The sequence below is a fragment of the Podarcis filfolensis genome (assembly GCF_964270895.1).
Source record: "Podarcis filfolensis genome assembly, chromosome: 4".
Taxonomy (NCBI): Eukaryota; Metazoa; Chordata; class Lepidosauria; order Squamata; family Lacertidae; genus Podarcis; species Podarcis filfolensis.
The window spans coordinates 78,853,442-78,869,562 of NC_139607.1; positions in this window are offsets into that span (position 1 = coordinate 78,853,442).

The following is a 16,121-nucleotide window of genomic DNA, read 5'->3' on the forward strand; positions in this document are numbered from 1 at the left end:
GGGATCCTGCCATCTTTTCCATTCTGTGGACATGACCAAGCCAGCATAGATGTCGCTGAGACAGGAGTATGAACATGCTTGGAATTCTTAGCTTTGCAGTGCGCAAAGAAATACTTCCTTTTTTGTGTTCCGAATCTGCCTAACATTCAGTTTCACTGGATGACCCCAATTGCATTTTATGCTCAGGCCAGGACTCTGGCGAACCTCCCCTGGGACATTGCTCACCAGAGCCCAAGCAAGAGAGTAAATGATTCCCCCCAGGAATGTGTGGCTCTGCTGGTGATTTAACCAGCATGGAGCAATTCCTCCCTTTCTCTCCCATTTAGCTTTTGCGAAGAGAAAGGTGGTTACAGAAAGTGCATTCAGGTGTAATTAATATTGCAGCTCCCATCATCTCCAGCTCTCCTGGGTTTCTGCTCTGCATTGGACTAGGTTCATTTGCAAAGCTTGATCTGGCCCCATGTTAGATTAACTGGCGAGGCCCATGTTGTCCCGACAACCATAACCCAGGAGGCTCCGGAAGCCGAAAGGCCATAAACATTCCTGCTGTTGTTCGCAAGTGCCTGGTCCTCAACGGAGATACACAATTAGAGTGGGGAGGGAGGAGGATCCACAGCTCTGTTCAGTTCATGCATTTTGCCCCCAAAGAACTTCCGCTCCCTGCTAAGCACTCCCTTACTTTGAATTCCAGAGATACAGCCGTGTTGATGTGGGGGGCTGAATAAAATTTAGCAAGAGCCCCAGGTTAGACTAAAGACTTTGACATTCACTAGGTCAGAGGAGTGAAGTGGCATCTTCAGCTTGTTTTTATTTGTGGTCTTTATAGCCCACCTTTCCTCCCAGGGGCTCCAGGTGGCCCACGTGGTTCCTCTCCCTCTCCATTCCAGTCTCACAACAACCCTGCGAGGTAGGCAAGGCTGACAGCGAGTGACTGGCCCAAGGTCACCCAGTGAGCTTCGTGGCGGAGTGGGGATTTGAACCCTGGTCTCCTAAAGTTGCCTAGGGTTGGGTGAGAGGACAATAGGTCTATAAGCAGAAAGTGGAGTGCCAGGGTGGCATAAGAGTGTGTGTGCAAGAGTCTCTTATTTGGAAGAGGGGGAATTTAGTGGGTCGCAAAGTCCATTTCAAGGGCTCAGAGCATGCCGCATGCCGCATAATAATAATAATAAATTAGCTCCGGGTGGCTAACACCAATAAAATCACAGTACAGTGGTACCTCGGGTTAAGTACTTAATTCGTTCCGGAGGTCTGTTCTTAACCTGAAACTGTTCTTAACCTGAAGCACCACTTAGCTAATGTGCCGCCAGAGCCCGATTTCTGTTCTTATCCTGAAGCAAAGTTCTTAACCTGAAGCACTATTTCTGGGTTAGCGGAGTATGTAACCTGAAGCGTGCGTAACCCGAGGTACCACTGTAAAAACATAATAGGGGGGAAAGAGAGGGAGAAAAACCCAATTTAAAATACAGGTTAAAATGCAATTTAAAATGCAGCCTCATTTTAAAGTAGCTGATAAATCAAGACCATAAGGGGAGGGAAACACAGGGGTGAGACCGAGTCCAAACCAAGAGGCATGCCTCGCCTCTTGCAACAGCCCTGCAAGTTCGACCAGCATTATTCCTCCTGTCCCACAAATTGGTAGCAGGGTGGAGCTGCGTGTCAGAGTGCCTTGCATCTACTAAATCCCCCGAGGGAGGTGAGAGTTGAAACGGGAGCTTCCTTCTTGCAGCTCACGCCCTTAGCCGCCAGCTGAAGCCCTATTCGCAGTGATTTATACAGCAGGAACCAGCTGGATCTAGTCCAATATCCCGTTCTCACAGTGGTCAAGTAGATGTCCGTGGGGAAACCCGCGAGCAGGACGCCAGAACAGGAGCCCTCTCCCCTCCTGCGGTTTCCAGAAACTGGTGTTCAGAAGCATTGCAGACTCCGACCTGCCATTGTGTGTCGTAGCCAGACTTGTGTGCAAGCCTCGTTATAATATGTGGAAGCAGGAGTGCCTGCTTGCCCCCGCGACTGACCGTGGGTGCCCGGGGCCATGGGCATGGCCCCTGGCGCCGAAATTTGTGGATGCCCGGCCCCTTCGTGGGGAATGTGTTTGTGGGTGCTCGGACACCTAGGGCCCCAGGAAGTTGGCACCTATGTGTGGAAGACTGCAGGCACGGGTAGGATCTGGCTCCACAGCCGCCATGCCGAGCACACTTACTTTAGAGTAAACCCTGGCTGAAGTCAATTGGGTCTACAAGTTCCATAGTATCCGGCTGCACGTGGGATTTAGTTACTGGTTTCGTACAGTTCCCAAAACACATTTCATCAGATGTAAACCTCTCTGGGCTCAATGGCATTTGCAAGTTTTTGGGTTTGTTTGTTTTTAATAGTTATTTATTTGACAAGATTTATATACTGCTCAATGGGGGGAAACTAGGAAGTTTCTATGAGAAAATATAAAATATTTAGCAAACGTACGGATAAATGTTAAAAACAAATGGGCTTAAAATGCATTAAAATATAAACAACAGATAAACGTAATAAAATTGCATGTAATACATTTGCCTAACCAAAAATGTTTTTAGCTGTTGCCGAAAACAATGAGGCAAAGGCACCTGCCTAATATTAATAGCCATGAAGTTCCAGTAAATAGCTCTAGAAATTCAGATTCCCCAGTTTAATTGACCTTCTATTTGCAGGGCGCCTAAAACAGCTCTCAGGTAGCACTTTCTCATGTGCTGCTGGGAGTAGCAAGCCTTGGAGTTACACAGAGCTGTTCTTGCGGCAAAGCCTGAAGAAGAGTCCTGTGACACCCTTGCTTTGTCCAGACTTTTGGTATCCAGGTAGCTGCCTGCTTTGGAATGAAGAAGGCGCCTCTCTACTCCACACGTCCCGCCCCACTGACTGCGCCTTCTCCAGCTTCGTGTCCCCAAATGTCCTCATTAAAGGGACTGCAACCAGCCTGTATGGCACAGTGGTTAGAGTGGAGGACTAGGACCTGGGAGGTGAGGGTTCAAATCCCCACTGGGTCATGAAGCTCACGGGGTCACTTTGGACCAGTGAGTCACTGCCTCTCAGCCTAACCCAGCCTAACCTGTTTGTGGGAATTAAATGAGGAGGGGGAACCATGTGTGCCAGCTTGAATTCCTTGGCGAAAGAGGCAGGAATATAAATGCAAGCAAGCACACAGCCTCTACCGAGGATGACCGAGGATGATTTAAGTTTGAGGAAGGCTATATGGGGATTTCGAAATTCAAGGGAATTTCGAGAACAGAATTTCAGCCAGCAAAAGCTCCCGGTAAAGCCATGCTGGTTTATTGAATACAATTTGTCTTTAGTAGCGCTTACTCCCGAGGAAACTTGCTTGGATCGGGCTGCGTAAAAAGCTGTACGGAGAGATTTGCCTCGAGAGGCTGGATCCTGCGCACGTGCCGTTTGAAAGCTCAGCCTTTCGCGACGGAGGAAAGTCGCAGAATAATCTTAGGGGGTCGTGCTCTGCCCCTCACTCGTCACAAATCCCACCAGAAACCAAGTGAAACAGGCGCATACCCCAACCTTATCGAATATAACTCCGATGCAGAACACAGACGCTTCGCAGTAGAATGGCTTCGCTATCCTTTGTGGAATTAATCATACTTGTTCAACCCACCACACCAAGCCCCGCGCTTCTCTGGCAAGAAAAACCCAAACAGCTTCACCTTTCCTTGCAAGATGCGATGCCCAGTTTATTTGGAGGGTGGGGGCGGAAAGAAACGTACGAAAGTGAAGCTGGGGGGGGAGGTCATGTTAAACGCTTTATTTTATTTTACTTTTTTTTAAAGTGCAGGTTTGATTCCGGGAGAGATTTATCCTTGTACTCAGCTGTTGCGCTATGCTGCTGTTTGATAAATAAGCAATATTTCCTCTCCCAAGGCTAACTGGTATTGAAAAGCGGGGTGTACATTTCAACAATAAAAATACCTCTGTGCTCAGCAGAAAGGGAGGGGCGATCCTGTGCCATAAACGCAACATAATGTGTAGAAACGTCGGTAGCCAATGTGGGGTGCGCTCCAGACGTTTTTGGGTTACAATTGTCATCACCTTTACCATTGGCGTCACTGGCTGGGATATTGCAGTGCACAACATCTGGAAGGACCCAGCTATTAGCTACCCTCCTGGTATAAGTTTCTTGCCTGCATGCTAGCTTCGCCGCGACCAACTAGAGCAGATAAAAGCGCAAAATCCAGGCAAAGAAACAGACGACTCAGATCCATGTTGTACCTCTACACAGGCCCAACTATGTTGGCGAGGGGGGCGCGTTTAAAGGAGGATTTTTATTTTTATTTTTTGGCCTGTTTTAACTTTGCATTTTGACATTTGTTTATATTTCCCTTTGCACAGGATCACAATATTTCCGAAAGGTGGCAGGTTTATAAAAGCTTTAAATAAGTAAGGAAATGTGCGCGCGTAAAGCCTGAACGGTTTCCGTGGCACAGAATCATCCAATAGTAGAGTTGGAAAGGTCATCTCTAGAGCAACCCCCTGCAATGCAAGAATCTCAGCTAAAGGATCCACGACTGATGGCAAGTTAAGCCTTCGGCCGGATCGAGAATCCTGCGGAGATCAACAGGATTCGAGGAGGCGATTTTGGCCGGTTGGCAGCCAGCGCTGGATGAGGGAGAGGCAGCTTAAAATTCAAAAACATTGGACTTGAGGCTTGTGGATCGCGTCTGCCTGAAAGGTCTTCTCAGTGGATAGATTTCCCTCATTTAACAGCTTCACAGCAGACAGGAAAGTCAGCTATCCGAGTAACTGCGAAAGCTACTGGCTCCGGGGTCAAGGCATTTGCAAACTTTACGGTACTCTCCGGAACGGATCTGAAGGGTGTTTTGACCTCTACCATGTTAATCTTATTCCCAGCACAAAAAATCTCACTTTCCGCAATCGGTTTAAAACGACGCTTGACGACTTCTTCAAGCGATTTTGGTACCTTTGGAGACAAATGTGTAATCTTTAGTCTTAAACCCTAGTACTGTACTACAATTTCGCCGGAAAGCGAAGCCAGCCCCAGATAAAACGAGGATAATTGAATCGTAGTGCCACAATTGTTTGGAGACTGAAACAGTTCAGTTAAATGCGACTTGACTAGGTATTCCTCTAATAGTCTGAATATTCCACAGAATATTCAGTGGAGGTTGTTCTACGTTGTATTTGATTTGGCTACTACGAACCGAGAACAGAAGAAGAAAGTCAAAGGACGTGTACTTTATGCAAAAGTTCTTAGCCACGGTCTAGCCAATAGAACCGCCCTGAGACTTCCGGGTATAAGGCTGTATAGAAATTCAATAAATAATAATAACAACGCGCCTTTTATTTTGACGGGAGAGACAACACTGTGATCTCAACTCCCCTTACCCAGGAGTAAACCCCATTGAATTCTATAGGATTTACTTCTGAGTAGACATTGACAAGCCCGAGGTGTCTGCAAGGAAGTCTATAGCATTTACTTCTCAGAATACATGGTCAGGACTGAGCTATTAGCCTGCAATCCGCTATCTGCTTACTTGGGAATAAGCCCCATTGAAAGCAGTATGGCTTGCTTCTGAGTAGGCAAGCCCCTACCTAGCTCTTGCCGCGTGATCGAAGAGATTTTAAAGTGCTTCCCTTTGTACCATTGGATAGGCACCAGATCATGACTCCTTCTAGCTCACTTGCAGAAATATATTATAGGCGGAGGGATATATTATGGGCATAGGAGCCAACCCCTAGGGGACGAGGGGTCTTTGCCCACCCCACCCCCCTCATAAAATATTTGAGGAGGCAGCTCTGTGGGTAAACTATAGTTCCCAGGATATTTTGAGGGAAGCCATCTGCTTTAAATATATGGTGTGACTGTGTGTGTGCGTGTGTGTGTGCATAAACCATGCCTGCTGTCCTGACGTCCCTGTAAAACAAGACTGGATAAAAGCATTTCATAAATATGTAGTAAACAAACAATCCCTTCTTCTTTTCCTGTGGTACCTTTTTCCTGTGGTATAGCAACTATAATTTCCTTTTATGTGTGTGTGGGGGGGACAATTGTACCTGGCTTGGGAGTCCTAATATATAGCGCGCGCACAGACACAGACACCCCTTGTGGATCACCGTTATTTTGGATCAACATTCTCTCTGCGGCGCTGGATCTCTGTCTTTCTACCTGGAGAAATACATCGCTTTAATTCCAAGTAGCTCCCAGGCAACGGCAGGCGTTGAACAGCTCCAAAGGTCCTCTTGCCATCTGCAAAGGCAGGGAGGGCCCAGATATACGTGTGGCGCTGTGAACAAAGCGCTCCCTGGATTAAAAACGAAACGAAACCCAACAACCAACAACAACCCTGGGAACAACGAAAAGTATACAACAGAGCAGCGGGGCCAATTTGAATAAAATATTGGGGAGGGGGGGCAAGTTGGTAGAGCATGAGATTCTTAATCTTAGGGTTGTGGGTTTGAGTCCCGTGTTGGGTAAAAAAAAAAAGATTTCTGCATTGCAAGGGGTTGGACTAGATGGCCCTCGAGGTCCCTTCTAACTTTACAATATAATGATCGATCACATGACGCGGTGCACGGACACTATTTGAATGGCAATGCCCATCAACTGGGGGGCGGTAGCGAACCCCTCAAATATTTTATTGGGGGACTGAAAACCCCTCGGCCCCTAGGAGTTGGCACTTATGTACCAAACCCCTGAGACTTGTTTATAGCTGTTAGGGTACTAGACACAATATCAAAATGATGCAATCTCACACCCCAATATACTGGGCGTGCGTTGGCACACCTAATAACACACACCTAAACACACACATGCTTTTGAATTGTGGTGCTGGAGGAGACTCTTGAGAGTCCCATGGGCTGCAAGAAGATCAAACCTATCCATTCTGAAGGAAATCAGCCCTGAGTGCTCACTGGAACGACAGATCCTGAAGCTGAGGCTCCAATACTTTGGCCACCTCATGAGAAGAGAAGACTCCCTGGAAAAGACCCTGATGTCAGAGGACAAGGTGGTTGGACAGTGTTCTCGAAGCTACCAGCATAAGTCTGACCAAACTGCGGGAGGCAGTGGAAGACAGAAGTGCCTGGCGTGCTCTGGTCCATGGGGTCACGAAGAGTCGGACACGACTAAACAACAAACACACACCTAATCCTGACTCTAAATGTACTTGCGTGTGTGTCCACTCGCTCCCCCAGTATAATCCACTCAGCCCCAGTATACAAATGTTGACATGTTTATTGAAATGCTGACGTTTATTTGCGCCTTGATCTGCGTTGTGCCTTTCATCGGTGCTGTTGTCCTTCGATTTTTACGCACCGGGCGCAATTTTTGTGGAGAAGCAAGGTTAACAAAATGTCGTGGCGAGGACAGAAGCGATCTACACAAATAACCTTTGCCAGGCAGTCCATGAATGTCAACAGAAGCGCAGAACCGAAATCCTCATAGGTTTGGCGCCCAATCCTAAACAAGCGCGCAGCTCGATCCTCTGCTTGTTTATTCGGGAGCTGGACAGCTCCTCTGAGAGATTTACGGAGCAATCCTATGCCCATTTTACTCAGTCTCACCAAGTACAGTGGAATTTATTCTCAGCAGATAAATGTGTATACTTGTGACATTGTATATCCGAAGTCTGCAGGCGCGCACCTAGCATTACTTAACCCTCAAATGGGCTTTGCTCCGGAGTAAGCACGCACAGAACCAGACTGTTTTCTACCAAAGCTCTTCCTCTCTTTCTTGATTCAGACGAAGACAGTAAAGAAGCCAGATATAAATTTATAAAGCACACCAGCCTTCGCCCCTCCGGATGTGTTTGGATAACATTCCCTGCATGTAACAAAAAAAAAAGTCTAGAGAGCACCAGGTTGGCGAAGAATGAACTACATCCATTTCTTTGCCATTTGCCTATCTGGGCTTTTAACGCTTCCGCGACCAAACAAGTATCCAGTGGAAGGGAGTTCCAGAGTCGTTCGCAGGAAGTGAGCGCCTGTTGATGATGGAATTAATACAGTGGTACCTCGGGTTACAGACGCTTCAGGTTACATACGCTTCAGGTTACAGACTCCGCTAACCCAGAAATATTACCTCGGGTTAAGAACTTTGCTTCAGGATGAGAACAGAAATCGTGCTCCAGCGGCGCGGCAGCAGCGGGAGGCCCCATTAGCTAAAGTGGTACCTCAGGTTAAGAACAGTTTCAGGTTAAGAACGGACCTCCAGAACGAATTAAGTACTTAACCCGAGGTACCACTGTAGACGCTGCTAAACATTTATTGGGGCGAGGGAACTACTTTGATTTGAGTGAGATTTGCTTGGTAGGACATATGCTTAGCCTTGTAGTCTTAGAGTGCGTTCCTTTACACGCCTCCTTAGAAGTAAAGCCCCGTTGAGGTAAGTGTGAGTAGGCAGATCCGCAGCCCTAAGGTGAAGTCACCAATTCCTGCAGAAACCAATGAGAAAACACTCCAAGGGTTCAGCGAAGCAAACCCTCCTCCTTTCATCCATTTCCCGAAGTTACATACTGTACCTGGAGGTAAAGGTGGTTTTCACTTTGCTTTCTGATCATCCTACTAATTCCGTGTAAACGGCTCGGATGCGGACGACCGTCGGGTCACATTCAGGCCGAGATGATAAACCAGAGCTCAGCGAACGGCGGAATCTGTATGCAAAGAAAGAGCAAAGTATCACTGAGCATGAACAGAGTGCGTTTCCTTGCTTCCGCTTTTATACTAGGGCAGTGGTTTTGACTGTGTGTGTTTCAGTGTTTGAGCCCCGTACAGACCAGGCCCGTGCAAACATAGTCGGAAAACAACCCCCCTGTTTTAGACGCGCGCAGGAGACTGAACACCAGATTGTCCAAAGCGAATCTTCTCTCCCCTCCTTCAGTCACAGGATTCTCTCTCTTTCTCTCCCCCAAGTTATCTTTGATTCACAAGGAGGGTGGTGACGTCAGCAGCAGCAGGATTATTAAATACAAGTGAATGGAGACCCCCACGTGCAGCTGCTCCAAAGCGTGCATGCAGTTGTCCCCTTTCAATACGCTGCGTCCCGATCTCTGTCAGTTTAATGGCCTTGTTTTCCAGTTTATTGCTGCTTCATCCAATGCACACATACCAATAGATCTGCTTTGTTCGCGCTTATCGGCAGAGCCGATTACATGACACGGCTTTCGTGGGTCTGCTGTAAGCCTTTAGTCCTGGCAGAGGGGGAGAGGGGGGCAAGTGTTGATTGGGGGGACTTTAAAAAGAAAGCTCTAAAGCCCCCCTCCCACTTTCAGCAAGGAAAAACAACTCGGCGCTTTTGTTGAGAAACGGGGGCCTTCCTGTAATTTTTTTTCTGTCTAGGCTGGCTAATTCCAGAGGATCAAGTCCTGTTATCGCAGTTTAGAAAAAAGTGAGATGATTTCTTCCACGGACTTTAGCTACAGCCAGATCCTAGGCATGCTAACTTCTTCCTTCTCCCAAGGGCCAAGGATTTACGCTATAAACTCCCTGAGCTGAAAGCAACGGGAATTCCTCGCGAGTAAAGTTGGGGGTTGATTGATTTATGGTGGCGCCATGTCTTTTCCAGGCACGACTTGGGCTAGGGCAGATAAGAACTCCGTGGATCTAATATTAAGAACCAGCGATGCCGTTAATCTTACATCACACTTATTACTTATTGCATTTATATTTAGATCTTCATTTTATCGGCCCAACAACCCTGCGCTCGGTTAGGCTGAGGGGAAGTGACTGGCCCAAGGTTGCCCAGTGAGCTTCATGGCCGAGTGGAGAGTTGAACCCTGGTCTCCCAGCTCCTAGTCGAACAACTGGACCACACTTGCTCTCAATCCTGCTGCATTTGGGGGCCCTTATTAATATTCTTGTGGGGGGCTGGGCTTCCTCTTACAGGTGATAATGCAAATGTCTTCAACTGGTAGCCAGACAATCCTTATTTTCTTTCTTTCTTTAATGTATATACATTGGTTTGCAACTGCTTTGGATTACAACCGTTTTGGAATACAACCGTTTCAAACCCGGAAGTGTGTGTCCCTTTTTTGGATTACAACCAATTTGGGGGGGGAGGCCCCATTGGCGAAAGCGCACCTTGGCTTACACCTGGACCTCCAGAACAGATTATGGTTGTCAGCCAAGGTACCACTGTACCACCTTTAACTTCCAAAGATCTCTTACGTGGCTTACATAGTTCTCCTCTTCCCCATTTCCCCCTCACAACAACCCTGTGAGGTAGGTTAGGCTAAGAGATGGTGACTGGCTCAAGGTCACCCAGTGAGCTTCATGGGTGTGTGGGGATTCGAACCCTGCTCTCCTAGGTTCTAGTCTAGCATGCTAACCATTGCACCACACTGGCTCTCAATCCTACTGTGTTTGGGGACCCCTCTTAATATTATTGGGGGGGGCTGCTCATCCTCTTGAGTAGGGCCCTTTACTCCTGCCCCCAAGTCCTGCCCTGAGGGCACCAGTCCTAAGCACAAGAAGTATGACTGCTTTGCTGGTTTGAGATCTAAGATTGGGTAGCGCAACATTCTGTTTGCCACAGTGACCAGTCCGGGAGCTGGCAACCTTTTCTTCATCCCCTCCTGGGTAACCTTCCAGGAGCCACATGCCAGGGGTGGGTGGAGCTGAAGGAGAAAGTGGGCAGAGCGATGGTTGTAAATTTTTTCACCTTTGTACAGCAGGCTAGTTTCCACACACACCTCTCTGTCCTCCCATCCAGGCAAACAAGAAGCATAGCCAGAGTTCAAGGATACCTTCCAGTCCTGCAAAAACAGTGAAGGAGGCTGCCTTTCAGGATCAAACCTTGCCACATGGAAGGTTTGCATGGAAACCATAATTCATCGGATCCCACAATCCGGAAGATGAAGACACTGAAACACTAGCAGTTAAAACAACACCACATAATAAAAAGCAGTTTGTAAATGAAGCCAATGTTTCCAGGAGGGAATCCCACCAGCGCGGGGCCACTATAGAAAAGGCCCTGACTCTCTGATTCCTGCCAATCTAATATATTTATTTTCTTATTTATTTATTACATGTATAGCTCGTCTTTCCTTCTATGTGCCCTTCATACTTCTCCCCCACCCCATGTTGTCCTTACAACAACTCTGTGAGGTTGATTAGACTGAGAGAGAGCAACTGGCCCAAGATCACCCAGTGAACTTCATGGCTGAGTGGGGATTTGAACTCTGGTCCCCCAGGCCCTAGATCAGCACTCTAACCACTGCACTACACTGGATCTCAATGATAGATCAGGATGGCAGCCCACATGCAAGGCCCCTGAGATGTATCTCAAGGCTGAGGCAGGTTCCTGCTGAGGCAGGCGGTCTTTCAAATAATCTGGTCTCATAGACCAAGTCCTATGATGAAAGGTTGAAGAAGCTGGGCTATGTTTGGCTTGGAGAAGAAGAGAGGATTAAAAGACGATACGATAGCCAACTTCAAATATTTGAAGGGCTGTGCAGAGATGAAGGAGCACATTTGTTTTTCTGTTGCGCCAGAGGGTAGGACCCAAACCAATGGGTTCAAATTACAAAGGAAGGAATTTAGACTAAACTTCAGGAAGGACTTCCAGACTGTTGAAGCTGTTCCACAGTAGAAAAGTTAGCTCACATAATGGTGGACTCTCCTCCTGAAGGCTCTTAAGTAGAGGCTGGATGCTTTTGGTAATGAATTTCCTACGCTGGTGGGAGGGGTTGAGCTGGATGACCTTTGGAGGTCCCTTACAACTCTTTAATTCTAAAGCTACCACCTGCTTATTGCTACAGATCAAACTAATACTATTAAAAAGATTTAGAAGCTGGCAGTTCCATCTCTTCTCTCCTACGCCACTTTCCACATGCATTAATTTTGCATCTCCACCCTGGCTAGAATCAGGGTCTTTTCTGCCTAACTTGTGTTTCCTGTAATGAACTTTGCCTTTTTGTTTTCCACACGCAGAGTCTCAGTGCGTTTCCATCAAGGTTACAGCGTGCTCCTCCAAGCAGTGGTTTCGGTGCACCATGCAAGTTCCTGTGGTTAAGAACATGTAGCTGAGGACTCCGAGAACTCATCTTTCCACTGCTGGCTTATATGCATTTTATATATGTATGCTGGGATAGCTCAGTCAGAGGAACGTAAGTCTCTTAATCTCTGGGTCATGGGTTCGAGCCTCACATTGGGCAAAAGATCCCTGCATTGCAGGGGGTTGGACTAGATTGTCTTTGTGGCCCCTTCCAGCTGTGATTCTATAATTCTGTACCACAGGGCTAGAGAACCCGTGGCCCTCCAGAGGTTGTTGGACTCCAACTCCCATCAGCCTTAGTCAGTGTGGCTAATAGTCAGGGTTCATAGGGAATGCAGTCCAGCAACCTTGGGAGAGCCACAAATTCCCCACCCCCCCAAAAAAAACCCCGACTAAAGAACAATGGCAAGAGAAACTGATGGACTACGCAGAACTGGCAAAATTGACACATAAATTACAGGTCAAGGATAACTGTGACTTTAAAGATGAATGGGAACCTTTTACAAAGTATTTAAAGAAGCAACAAAGTGAACTGGACTCCCTGGCAGGCTTTGAATAAACACTCAAAAACTCTTTTTTGATAATAACTAGTCAGATAAATTAAGGATTTATACAATTTTGTAACATGCAGAGAATAGCATCTACAAAGAAACCAGAGATTGGAACTGAGGGAAGTCGGGGGTGGGGGCGGGTTGTTTTAGGGGGGGGAGGGGGGACATGGGGGGAATTAAGGATGATATGTTGTAAGCTAATATATTTTGTCTAAATGCCTAATAAAAATATTTTAAAAAACAAAAACAAATTCCCCATCTCTGTTGTTAGACCTGTTTTAGCTGTTGTAGTCGCTCCTCTCCTCCATGAACCCTGGGAAATGTAGTTTTCTGAGCTGTGCTGAACGTGCTCTGTCAACACACCCCTGGCCACACAGGACAAGAATTCCCTCAGAAAGAGGCAAATGCTTATTAAACCCGTTTTCAGAGGCAGTGTTTGATATGCCTTCCGTGTCTTTGCAAATAGTAAAATTTTCTTATAGAGAAGCCATGCAAGATAAACCAGCTTCACTTGGTAGACGTGCATCGTGTAGATGTGCCTGTCAAGGTGTGCTCTGCCCCGTGATTTCCATTATTAAGCAGAATTCCTGTCTCTCATCTCTGCTTAACACTCGACTCCTTTTATTGATGGGAATAAGAGGAGATTGCAGAAAGCCAGTGCAGAGCAATGGTTAGAATTCAAATCCCCACTGAGCCAGGACGCACAGCGAGTGACCTTGGCTCAGTCACCATCTCTCAGCCTCACAGGGTTGTTGTGAGAATAAAATGGGGAGATCGCTGTACACCGCCTTGAGCTCCCTGGAGAGAAAGGTGGGATACAGACATCAGGAAGAACTTTCTGACAGTAAGAGCTGCTCGACAGCGGAGCGGTCTCCCTCGCGAGGTTGTGGACTCTTAAAACCTTAATTGGAGGTTTTTAAGCACAGGTTGGATGGCCATCCGTCATGGACGCTTTAGCTGAGATTTCTGCATTGCAGGGCGTTGGACTGGATAACCCACGGGGTCCCTTCCAACTCTACAATTCTATGATTCCATGAAATGCAATAAGTAAATGTGGATTGGACTTTCCTTCCTTGAAATCTTGTTAGCTCATCCCAGCTGCTGCAATCCCTTCGATGAACAAGAGAATTTGCCTTGTACCCTAAAGTCAGACCATGCGTCCATTTAGCCCAGAATTGCCCACATCAACTGGCAGCAGCTCTCCAAGGTTTCGGCATGAAATCCTTTGCAGCCGTACCTGGAGACGTCGGAGAATGAACCTGGGACCTTCTGCCAAGCAGGATGGACTTTTCTCTGTACCTCAGGCAGATAAACAGGAGCCGAGATCTAAGTGAGGAGCGTCAAGTAACAAATCGCTTTACAAATGGAAATTCAAATCCAGAGTTCCTCGGAGGTTCTAGCTGCCATCTTGAGAATATCGGGCCATTTATTCGCACCTCTTGATCCCTCCAATGAATTAAATGTCTTGTTTGCGCTCTTCGTTCAGGAAATCTATTTGCAACTCTCCATTCATTTATTCCGCAGCAGCTCTGCAAAAAATCAAATGGAGGTGGTCTAGAATAAGGAGAGGAGACTGTGGCCTTCTGTTATCTTCATTCAATATTCGTTTTGAATATTGTTTGTTTGTTTGTTTGTTTGTTTGTTTTGAAATTGAACTGAGCATTTGTTTCAGCTGGTTAGCTGCATTTGATGAAACGGAGGAAAGAGACAGTTGAGAGGTTAGTAAAGTTGATCGCGTGATAGCGCAGCGCGTGTAGATAGGCAGCTATAATGATCGGTAGCTGTATACAGTATGAGCATATGCAGTTTTTTAAAATACACCTTTAAAAATCTTAATGGTTTGGCTGGGGGTCTTAAGCGTACAAACACGGCCCTGCACGTTGCTGGCTTTCAAGGAAGCCCCGTTCAAATCAACGGGGCTCTTTTATTTCATTTCTGAAACTTACAATTCTGTCCTTAGTCACAAAGCCCCAAGGCGGGCTACAACACTTCGTGCGCGCGTATATCATGCGCCTACTTGGGATGCGGGGAGAAGCGAAAGGCGTGTGTGTGGCCCTGCATCTCCAAATCATTCATCCAATATTATTTATTTATGATTTAAAGGTTTCAGCAGCTGCCTTTCTGCCGGAGCACGGAGCTCAGAGCAGTTCACTACGCCATGAAAAACACACACAATAAAGCTGCTATTATAAGAACTACAAGCGATCAATAAGAAATGTTGCGATTCTGAAGCACGTGGCTCTCCACTCAGAAATATTCTACTTATTTCCCAGGAGGCGTATCTGGGCTCATTTCTGCCCATTGAGGTGCGACTTAAACGTGAATGAAGCTGGATCGATGGTGCTGCGTTACTGCTGCTAATAAATAATGTCGATTCGAAACCTACACAGAGGCTCAAGACTTTAATTTGGATTAACTTTGTCTGGATGTGCCTCCAGTGTTAGCCCCGTTCTCCCACTAAACTTAATGGTGTGGGGGTTGGGAGGGTGTTACTGGTTTGTTTTGTTCTTGTTTTTATTATGTATTTTGTGCTTTTATCTTGTATCCCCCCAGCTGAACTGAGATCTACAGATGAAGGGTGGTATGCAAATTTAATAAATAGGAATAGTAATTGTGTGTGTTTGTGTGTGTAATATGTGAGTCCATCTGTAGCTATACAAAACCTTACCAGACCGACCGCGCGATCCTATGTCTACTTATTACTGCGGATACTTGATTATTTGCCGCAATCCTTTACCTCGCTACCTGGGAATTAGCTTAGTGCGCAAACTTATTTCCGAGCAAACACGCGTGAGGTTGCGCTGCAAGGCTGCTATCCTATGCGTCAATTATCACCGTGGGAATTCCCAATAAACACACGCATCATATAGGATCGAGTTGCATTAGGTTTATTTTGTGACATACGATTTGGAGGCTGAGAGTCTACGAAAGCTGGCGGCGCAGGAACAGCGCGATCCTGTAGTTACAGTGAGGCTCACTTCTAAGCAAGCATGCATACCACACCTCCTTTTTTCCTTCTTCTTTGGTTTGGCCGGATTCTGCCCTTTGCACAGCTGTCGCCGCCTCCCTGCCCCTAAGGCGACTTCACCTCCGCGATCTCAGCTGCGGCTGGTTCCCCGCAGACGATTGTTCTAGTCGGGGTCGAGAAGGAGACGAAGGGGCTGGCGCTCCTGTCCGCCGACCCGCGATGGGAACGGAGGAAAGTTTCCACCACCGCCGGCAGATTTGGCTGCTGTGTGTATTAAAGGGATGCAAATATACCCTGCGCCTCCCCGTATTGTCCCCGGCTCAAGGTGAAAAGTTAAATCTGCTGAATCTGCTGGGATTTAGAGGGGGAGCCGGGGGAAGCGGGGGCCGCCTGCCGCATCTTCAAAGGGCGACTTGTGTCTGCGCCGCGACGCGCGGCAGAATGCTCATATCAAAGTGGCCTGGCCCTATCTACACCGCAGAGGCTCTGCGATCTGGATCGGGCTTAGATCCCGAAACCGGATCAGTTCATGGGGTTAACAAAATAAATCAGGCCAGAGTCGCAACGACCCACAATCTTCTCTCTCTTATTGGGAAGATTGAAAGTACCACCCTCCGTT